Genomic DNA, 9,517 nt, shown 5'->3' with positions numbered 1-9,517 from the left:
ACCTTGATGGCATCCCCCTTTTGAGTTTTGAATAGCTCTACTGGAATTCCAACGCATTACCTCTCATGCTAAATCGAAATTATGTTATGACACATTTGGCTTCCTGATCTTACGATTTCTCAGTGTAAAGGTTCACAATAATTCATCTTGTATCCCTAGGGCTGGTCTGGGCACAGGCCTAATAAGTGTATGTTTTTATTCTAAGTGGTATTTTTTTTTAATCACCAAAATAGTATGCGATCTAACCTTCCAGGAAATTCCAACAAATTTAAGCATCATGACTATCCAGCAATGCTATCCACATTCAAAAGCAGTAACTAAAGACTGACTTAAAACTAGTGTTTCAAGAGGTTCAGGAAACTCCTTACCTGCACCCTAGGACTCATTACCTCTCCTCCATGACCCTCCTGAAAATCACTGCATCGAGCAGGATGTTATGAAGAGAAAGCAACATACTTGTGAAGGGCATAGTTGCATGGGGGAGAAGATTGAAAATCCTGTGTTTAGTTTCAAAGTTTTAGACTGGTTTTTCTTAACCAAAGCATTTGAAATACAGAGCTTTATAAGGAGAAATAAAATAACACATGCTTTGAAGTACTTTTAAAATCACTTATTATGGAGAGGGATCTAAGATGGTGACTGTGGAACCAGAAACCACCTCTACTCCTAATCCCTGCCTACAGAGAAACCAGAAATCTAATCAGGAGGTAGCTAATCCAGAACAATATATGAAACATCCTTTACAGAACAGATGGGCACTCTGGCTTCTTAAAAATGATAAAAGCAACACTTGGCAAAAGCAAACCTTCAACTGATCTCTAAGTTTGATTTTCTTGAAGGCTTTTGGGCTCTGTACAACCATATCCAGTTGCCTAGTAATTTAATGCCCGGCTGTGAATACTCACTTTTTAAGGATGGAATTAAGCCTATGTGGGAAGATGAGAAAAACAAACAAGGAGGATGATGGCTAATTACACTGAACAAACAGCAGAGGTGAAGTGATCTCAGTCGCTTTTGGCTAGAGATGCTGCTGTGCCTTGTTGAAGAATCTTTTGCTGACTACCGACTTCCCTGGTGGCTCAGACGTTAAAGCGTCTGTGTACAATGTGAGAGACTTGGGTTCGAACCCTGGGTTGGGAAGATTCCCTGGAGAAGGAAATGGCAACCCGCTCCAGTACTCTTGCCTTGAAAATCCCATGAACGGAGGAGCTAGGTGCAGGCTACTATCCATGGGGTCATAAAGAGTCAGGCATGACTGAGGGACTTCACTTTCACTTTTCACAGTGATAATATACGTGGTGCTGTTGTTAATGTTAGAGCTAAAGCTGATAAAATAGCAATATGGACCCTTGACTGTGAAAAGAGAGAGGGTGTTACACATAATAGGGAGGGTAGACAAACAGATTGATTATATTCTTTGCAGCCAAAGATGGAGATGCTCTATTCAGTCAGCAGAAACAAGACTAGGAGCTGACTGTGACTCAGATCATGACTCCTTATTGCCAAATGCAGACTTAAATTGAAGAAAGTAGGGAAAACCACTAGACCATTCAGGTATGATCTAAGTCAAATCCAATATGACTATACAGTGGAAGCGAGAAATAGATTTAAGGGACTAGATCTGATAGACAGAGTACCTGATGAACTATGGATGGAGGTTCGTGACATTGTACAGGAGACAGGAATCAAGACCATTCCCAAGAAAAACAAATGCAAAAATGCAACACGGCTGTCTGAGGAGGCCTTACAAATAGCTGAGAAAAGAAAAAAGGAAAGATATGCCCATTTGAATGCAGAGTTCCAAAGGATAGCAAGGAGAGATAAGAAAGCCTTCCTCAGTGATCAATACAAAGAAATAGAGGAAAACAATAGAATGGGAAAGACTAGAGATCTCTTCAAGAAAATTAGAGAGACCAAGGGAACATTTCATGCAAAGATGGGCTCAATAAAGGACAGAAATGGTATCGACCTAACAGAAGCAGAAGATATTAAAAAGAGGTGGCAAGAACACACAGAAGAACTGTACAAAAAAGATCTTCATGACCCAGATAATCTTGATGGTGTGATCACTCACACTCACCTAGAGCCAGACATCCTGGAATGTGAAGTCAAGTGGGCCTTAGGAAGCATCACTATGAACCAATCTAGTGGAGGTGATGGAATTCCAGTTGAGCGCTTTCAAATCCTGAAAGATGATGCTGTGAAAGTGCTGCACTCAATATGTCAGCAAATTTGGAAAACTTAGCAGTGGCCACAGAACTGGAAAAGGTCAGTTTTCATTCCAATCCCAAAGAAAGCCAATGCTAAAGAATGCTCAAACTACCACACAATTGCACTCATCTCACACACTAGTAAAGTAATGCTCAAAATTCTCTAAGCCAGGCTTCAGCAATACATGAACCATGAACTTCCAGATGTTCAAGCTGGTTTTACAAAAGGCAGAGGAACCAGAGATCAAATTGCCAACATCCACTGGATCATCGAAAAAGCAAGAGAGTTCCAGAAAATATCTATCTCTGCTTTATTGACTATGCCAAAGCCTTTGACTGTGTGGATCACAATACACTGTGCAAAATTCTTGAAGAGATTGGAATACCAGACCACCTGACCTGCCTCTTGAGAAGTCTGTATGCAGGTCAGGAAGAAACAGTTAGAACTGGACATGGAAAAACAGATTGGTTCCAAATAGGAAAAGGAGCACGTCAAGACTATATACTGTCACCCTGCTTATTTAACTTATATGCAGAGTACATCATGAGAAATGCTGGGCTGGAAGAATCACAAGCTGGAATCAAGATTGCTGGGAGAAATATCAATAACCTCAGATATGCAGATGACACCACCCTTATGGCAGAAAGTGAAGAAGAACTAAAAAGCCTCTTGATGAAAGTGAAAGAGGAGAGTGAAAAATTGGCTTAAAGCTCAACATTCAGAAAATGAAGATCATGGCATCTGGTCCCATCACTTCATGGGAAATAGATGGGGGAAACAGTGGAAACAGTGTCAGACTTTATTTTTCTGGGCTCCAAAATCACTGCAGATGGTGACTGCAGCCATGAAATTAAAAGACGCTTACTCCTTGGAAAGAAAGTTATGACCCACCTAGACAGCATATTAAAAAGCAGAGACATTGCTTTGTCAACAAAGGTCCATCTAGTCAAGGCTACTGGAGAAGGAAATGGCAACTCACTCCAGTATTCTTGCCTGGACGGAGGAGCCTGGTAGACTGCAGTCCGTGAGGTCACTGAGAGTCGGACATGACTGAGCAACTTCACTTTCACTTTTCACTTTAATGCATTGGAGAAGGAAATGGCAACCCACTCCAGTGTTCTTGTCTGGCAAATCCCAGGGACGGGGGAGCCTGGTGGGCTGCCGTCTATGGGGTCGCACAAAGTTGGACACGACTGAAGCGACTTAGCAGCAGCAGTCAAGGCTATGGTTTTGCCAGTGGTCATGTATGGATGTGAGAGTTGGACTATAAATAAGACTGAGCGCAGAAGAATTGATGCTTTTGAACTGTGGTGTTGGAGAAGACTCTTGAGTCCCTTGGACTGCAAGGAGATCCAACCAGTCCATCCTAAAGATCAGTCCTGGGTGCTCATTGGAAGGACTGATGTTGAAGCTGAAGCTCCAATACTTTGGCCACTCGATGCGAAGAGCTGACTCATTTGAAAAGACCCTGACGCTAGGATAGATTGAGGGCAGGAGAAGGGGATGACAGAGGATGAGATGGTTGGATGGCATCACCGACTCAATGGACATAGGTTTGGGTGGACTCTGGAAGTTGGTGATGGACAGGGAAGCCTGGCATGCTACGGTTCATGGGGTCACAAAGAGTTGGACACGACTGAGCGACTGAACTGAACTGAACTGAGACAAGGAAAGGTTAGAACTTCCTCCAAAGACAGCGATAGGTTATCAGTCCCACGAAGACACAGCTACTAAGAGTGGCCCCACCATAAAAAGTAGGTGTGTTGTTTAAGACGACACCTTCTGAGTATTCTCATAGGAGACTGTGTCAAGCAATCAAGATTTGGGAGTTGAACCAAAGCCTGTTCAAAGGCACGTTGGACTGCATTTAAATTTGATTTCCATCTAAATGATGTTAAGAAATAAGAGAAGCCTCAGTCACCTTTATCCTGTACTTCTGTGTCTATATTTTTTAAAAATTTTTTGGCTAGAGTGTCCACTGTCCACTGTCCACTGGGGCTTCCCTGATAGCTCAGTTGGTAAAGAATCTGCCTGCAATGAGGAGACCCCAGTTCGATTTCTGGGTGGGGAAGATCCCCTGGAGAACGGATAGGCTACCCACTCCAGTATTCTGGCCTGAGAAGTCCATGTACTGTATAGTCCATGGAGTCACGAAGAGTGGGACACAGCTGAGTGACTTTCACTAGGTCTACATCACCAGGTCCACTGCCTTAAAGAATTCGAGTAGGCATCATCTCCAGAATCCATAAATGCGTTGTTCCTGGCCCATTCTGTAATAGCTTAATTAACCATTACAAACACATTTGATTCATCTACAATAGTAAAAAAAAAAAAAAAAAAAGAATTTGCATTTCTGTGCCTCATAAGAGAACAATTCTGTTTATATTCCATTGAATGCAGGAGCACATTTTGCTAGTTTGAAAGAATATGATGCACAGTTTTCTAGCAATTTTGTTTCTTTTTACAGAATTGTCTGTGTTGTACTCTTGCTGATGGCTGCTAGATTTTGTTTCCCTACTTGATAACATTAGTGCTTCTAATGATAACATTAGTGATTAGTGATGTTAGTGATAATTAATGTTAGTGAGAATGTTAGTTAATGTTAGTGATAACATTAGTGATTTCAGTTTTTCATGTTTTGCTTTTCTTTTTTTTTCCTTATGTAACATTAGTGAAGCATACAGGAATATGACACAAGGGTGAAATAAACATTAATCTGTGTATTCTTTGGTAATTTTGTTTTTTGTAACTACAAAGACTTGCTATAAATTTATGCATTTCTTTCAAATCAGTGATCTATATTTGTGTGATTTTCTAGACAAAATTGTGGATTATAAAAAAAAAAACATGATTACTACATTACTAATTAGAATTGCCATGCTCAGTCACTTCAGTTGCCTCCGATGCTTTGTGATCCCGTGTAGTGTAGCTTACCAGGTTCTTCTGTCTGTGGGCTTTTTCAGGCAACAATACTGGAGTGGGTTGCCATGCCCTCCTCCAGAGGATCTTCCTGACCCAGGGATCTGAACCTGAGGCCCCTGCGTCTCTTGCACTGCAGGTGGATTCTTTACCATTGAGCCATCAGGGAAGCCCCAGTTAGAATTAGTATCTCTGTTTTTGTATCTTTATGCTGTATTTTAACACTTTGTACTACATAGGTTATTTTGCTTTGGTTAAAAAACAGCTCAAGTAGAAAAGCAGTCCCACTCATATTAAGATAATGTACAAAAGTGTAAACAAAATGTGTACCATGAAGTGTCTTTTAGACAATAAATAAATAAATCACTTACGATAGAACTTGCAGAAAAGACTCCCTGGATAGTACTTTAATAAAGAACTTTATTAAAGTGCAACCACTAGATGTCAGCACTTATGAACGGCAATCCTGCCCACAGTTCTGAGGTCCGTTTTATTTTTTTTCTTTATGGTTGATGATAAAAGATAATTGGTAAATAAATAAAATGTTTGCTTGAAATACATAAAATACTATATTTAGAAAATAATAAATTCAATTATGACAATTCTCAAAACAAGAACAAAAATTTCAATTTAAGTGACCAGTTTGCAGACCCTGGAGGTTCCCAAACTGGCACTTTGCCAAGGCAGGACCAGGACAAAATTCTAACTGCAAGGATTCTCCACAAGCAATACCCGATCATCTGAATCTGTCTTTGGGATCTCCTTCAGGTCATGAGAGCAAGATGTTCTTCATGAAAGAACCACACTAGTTATGGTCCTGCACATGTGCTGCCTGTGTAGGTTTTTGGCACCTGCCCAGCTATTTTCAGTCTCTTCTTTTAGATTTAGGTCATGGAATCACTGAGTTCCCTAGTGCACATCTTTTGCTGCATAGTCAACAAAACCAAAAATCACTGCACTGACAGAATGCTTTAAATACAAAAGTTGTTTGCTTGTTTTTCCTAGAATATAAAAATCCCTCTTGGGCCACTTCTAAACAGCAAAACCAAGTGAGAAGCACCATGAGAAAGGAGCATGGCAAAGGTGTGTCGACTGGGCGGGGTCTGTGAGCCTGGCTTAAAGTACTGCAAGTCTAATTAACTGCTTAATGAACCATTATTAAGCTGTCTGGGGTTGAGTGAGGAATGTACACACTTGGCTCAGCTGACTGGCATCATTTTGCTCCGAGTCTGAAATGAAACAATAGAATGTGTTAGGCCATTAGATATTTTCATAGATAGCCTCAGAGATCTCTTCTGTAACAGTTCTACAATGTGCGAGGCTCTATAATACAGCTGGTCTGTTGCATCACCTGAATTCAGTTTTAAGAAAATGAAAAAGGCTTTTCTCACTTAAAAATAAAAACATGGCAAAAATCATACCACAGAATTAAAGTTTTTATTGAGCATGTCTTATGACAGAGACGGAAAATAAGGCACTAATCCTGCTTTCCATTTTCCCCAGCCTCACCATTTCGTTTGCATGCTCTGAGAATTTTGTCCCAGACTATTAGTTAAATTATTGTTATACACGAAGATTTTCTGTTAGTGATTATAAGATTTAGATTCTGCCTTCTAAGTATAATTACCAGAGTTATTTGAACTTAATTCTGTATTTAAGTGGGTTCAATGTGTATTGGCAGGTCTTTCCTACACAATTTGATCATATGTTTTCCTTTACATTTTAAAGATGAAGAAAAAGATTCTTAGAATGCTTTTGTTTACTTGTTTCAGTAAATACTATATGGAGAGTTAGAGATAGAATTTGGGTTATTTGACATTCTTTTCTTGCTTTGTAGAGTCCTTGTTTTCTTTCATCTAGAATCAAATAAATTTTGTAAAATTTTGTTCTTCCAAAGTGTGCTCTTCATCCTCTAGTCCATTCTGTTTTTGTTCTAGCATTTTTGCACAGGTTTCATAGGAGTGTTTCTTGCAATTTGCTGAAAAAATAGTGTGGTAGAATCATCTTAATGCATGTCTTTACTCACTTGGGGACCTCTGAATCACTACCTTAGAATACAAAGGTGGAGGTTTCATTTTGATGCTTTTTATCCTATAATCAACCAGTACCCTGGTTACCTAAGGGTGGACGGGTGGATGGGGTTAAAAGCCTTTGGCTGAAAGAAGCCACAGTTTTATAGCTTTATAGCTCCACCACTGTCCAGGTATGCCAAATTGTGAAGAGTATTTTATTGTTCTTATTCAGTGGAATGTCCTTGGGTATTGGCTTTTTCTCTACTTTAAGGATGAGTCAAAGAATTTGGTTAAAATACACACACTACTATATATACAAAATGGGTAACCAACAATGGGTACAGCACAGGGAACTAACCTTAATTTTAAAAGAATTATTTGGCTGTGCTGGGTCATTGTTGCTGCACAGGCTTTCCTCTAGTTGCAGAGAGCTGGGGCTACTCTAGTTGCAGAGAACAGGCTTCTCACTGGGGTGGCCTCTCCTGTTGCAGAACACACAAGAGCTTTAGGGTGTGCGGGCTTCAGTAGCTGTAGCACCTGGGTCAGTAGCTGCAGCTGCCAGGCTCTAGAGCACAGGTTTAGTAGTTGTCGTGCACAGGCTTAGCTGCCCTATGCATGTGGGATCTTACCAGACCAGGGATAAAACCTTTGTCTCCTGCATCGACAAGCAGATTGTTTACCACCGAGGAATTAGGAAGCCCTAACCTCTATAGATTTTATAATAATCAGTAAGGGGACAGATCTGAAAAAGAGTACATATACCTATATGCATATATATGTACACATACAAATGAATGACCATGCTGTACATCTGAAATTAACAGGACATTGTAAATCAACTATAGTTCAATAAAAACAAAGAACAAACAAAACCCCAAAGACTTTAGTTAAGAAATCAGGTCAGTGTGACACTGACTGGTTAACCACTTTCACTTTCCCTTCTTTCCTTCCTTTCCCTCCCTCCCTCCCTCCCTCCTTTCTTTCTTTCCTGATCCTTTTTCATCCCATCATTTTTGTTCCTTTGCAGCAAGTTTGACTTCCAACATAGACTCCTCTCTCTCTCATACTTCAGTGCCCTCTTGCCCTGATTAAGAATCCAGGTTGTTTTTATTTTTAGTCACTAAGTCATGTCAGGCTCTTCTGTGACCCCATGGACTGTAGCCCACTGGGCTTTTCTGTCCGTGGGATTTCCCAGGCAAGAATACTGGAGTGTGGTGCCATTTCCTTCTCCAGGGGATCTTCCCAATCTTGAATCCATATCTCCTGCTGGGAAGGCAATTCTTTACTGCTGAGCCACCTGAGAAGGTCCAAGAATCCAGACTGGAGAATTTTTTTTAATGGTAGCTAACAGACTGGTTCCAAATAGGAAAAGGAGTACGTCAAGGCTGTATATTGTCACCCTGCTTATTTAACTTACATGCAGAGTACATCATGAGAAATGCTGGGCTGGAAGAAGCTTGTGCTGATGCTGGGAAAGATTAGGGCAGGAGAAGGGGACGACAGAGGATGAGACGGTTAAAGGCATCACCGTCTCAATGGACATGAGTTTGGGTAAACTCTGGGAGTTGGTGATGGACAGGGAGGCCTGGCGTGCTGTGGTTCACAGGGTCGCAAACAGTCGGACACGACTCAGTGACACAACTGAACTGAGGGACCACAGGGTCTGTTACAACTGACCATCTGCACTAGAGAATGGGCTCCAGGCAGCTTGGTCTCTGCTGTTCTTGCTACCACCCATGCTTTCAGTCATGCACTTTCAAAACGGGGGTACAGGGAATCCCCTGGCAGTCCCGTGGTTAGGACTCTGTGCTTCCACTGCCAAGGGTGCTGGGCTCTGTCCCTTGCCCAAGAACTAAGACCCTGCAAGCCGCTCGGTGCAGCCAAAAATTTTTTTAAATGGGGGTACACTGGGCAGGTGATTATCTTGATTTACTTCTGATAATAACTACAAATGACCCAAAGTATTGGAACGCTTTGTTGATGCTATAGTAAAGTATATATCAAACTCTTATCTCTGAAAATTCTACTTGGTACATTATGTCCTCTATCCTGTTCTAAACTTGTTTCATTTCAATAACTTTAAGAAACGTTTAGAAAATTAATCAGCTTTAATATTTCAGAAAATAAAATTGTAGTACCAGAAATTTACATGTGGAATGGTTATGTATAAATAAAAACACCTTGTAGAAGAATTTATAGAATGATGACTAAAAAGAAATAGCAATAATAAAATTTTTTCCAAATGAAGATAAATACACTAGTACAAGTACACAGGCCAAGAAAGGGCACTAATCTTATTGGAATGCAACAAAAATTGTGTTCAATATAATCTAATTATCAATTTGAAGAAAATATTCAAGAAAAAAGGGTCTAGG

The 9,517-nt window shown here is 40.5% G+C and overlaps 1 pseudogene; it reads left to right on the top strand.

Annotated features, from left to right (window-relative positions):
• Positions 1–632: 632 nt before the first annotated feature.
• On the top strand, positions 633–3,982 carry LOC138445083 (eukaryotic translation initiation factor 4E-like; annotated as a pseudogene).
• The last annotated feature ends 5,535 nt before the right edge of the window (positions 3,983–9,517 follow it).

The sequence above is a fragment of the Ovis canadensis genome, chromosome 8 (genome assembly GCF_042477335.2).
Source record: "Ovis canadensis isolate MfBH-ARS-UI-01 breed Bighorn chromosome 8, ARS-UI_OviCan_v2, whole genome shotgun sequence".
In the NCBI taxonomy this organism is placed as follows: Eukaryota; Metazoa; Chordata; class Mammalia; order Artiodactyla; family Bovidae; genus Ovis; species Ovis canadensis.
The sequence above is the reverse complement of the archived record's forward strand: the minus strand, read 5'-3'. Positions and strand labels throughout refer to the sequence as shown.